This window comes from Lactuca sativa, chromosome 7 (genome assembly GCF_002870075.4).
Source record: "Lactuca sativa cultivar Salinas chromosome 7, Lsat_Salinas_v11, whole genome shotgun sequence".
Lineage (NCBI taxonomy): Eukaryota > Viridiplantae > Streptophyta > Magnoliopsida > Asterales > Asteraceae > Lactuca > Lactuca sativa.
Genome location: NC_056629.2, coordinates 160833867 through 160835058, shown reverse-complemented (window position 1 = coordinate 160835058; position 1192 = coordinate 160833867). Strand labels below are relative to the sequence as shown.

General features: G+C 31.4%; 1 long non-coding RNA gene across 1 annotated transcript; it reads left to right on the top strand.

Moving 5' to 3' along the window:
• On the top strand, window positions 1-1192 carry LOC122195019 (uncharacterized). The gene is made up of 2 exons (XR_006184942.2): window positions 1-169; window positions 764-1192. It is a non-coding gene; the product is annotated as an uncharacterized LOC122195019 (long non-coding RNA).

Genomic DNA, 1192 nt, shown 5'->3' with positions numbered 1-1192 from the left:
TCGTTTTAAGTTAACACACGCCTTTTTTTTTTTCTTCCTCGTTCCATATCACGTCTATTGAGAACTCAGAAGACAGATTTAATGATATCGTATGTATACATTGCTGTGAGTCCTTCAATTCTTCCCAACATATTCAACCACGAAGAAATGCATCTTATTTCCATTTGAGGTTTTTTTCATCCTATCTTTATTAATTTTTTTGGTTAATCACATGGCAAAGTGAGATCGTTTTTCGATTTTAGCTTTTTAAATCGGTTCTACTTACCCATCAGCTGAAATTTCATTAGATTAAGATGTTTGATCGATAGTTGGTTTATTTCTAAGGTGTTTTCTATATATTCATCTTATTTCAGAGATGTTTCTAGGAATGTAGACGAGGTGTTTGATTAAATGCCTTAGTGAATTTTTTTTTCATTATGGCGTAAAAAGCATAAGTTCTTATGAAGAATGGGTATATCAAGCATAGCTTTAACAAGAATAACATGTTAGGGAAAGTAGAAAGTAGAAGTATTGCTTTGACAAAACACGTCTCACCTAGCCTACTTGAAAACAACTAAGACATGTTTATTGATCTGTATGCTTGCATTGTAATGGCACTTGGTTTTGAAGCAATGATAAAAGTTAATCTATGTACCTTGTTTCTTTTGAATTTGAAATGTATGATGGTTGACCAGAAAAAGTCAAAGTGTATCTATCTCTTTTTCTGTATTTTATTTTAAGGATGTATGTATTTCTTTTCACACAGTGATTTTATTTGATCCAGCTAATGATGAACAAGATAAGGAAGCTGAAAGATTGAATAATTGAAAAAAAATAAAGAAGAAATAGTGGTGGATACAAAATCTACTATACCAATCACATCAATGACTCTAGAGGCTTCACAACTTAGAACCAGGAGACCATTTTCTATTTCTGAAGTCGAAGCACTTGTGGAAGCACCAAACTGAACTGATTCAGACATTTGGGACTTCAGTTAAAGTCTGATTGGAGTTGAAACTTGAAAGGGTGTACAAAGAAAGATTTAGATAAAGAGTACGAAGGGGGATAAGGGGGTTTTAAGGTTTTAAGTTTTAACATGTTGATTTTTCATTTGGTTCATATGATTCTTTTGTACATTGTAATTCTATTTGTAATTGGATGTAGTTTGTAATTCTTTTACAATTCTTTTATGCAATTCAATAAATTCTATAAA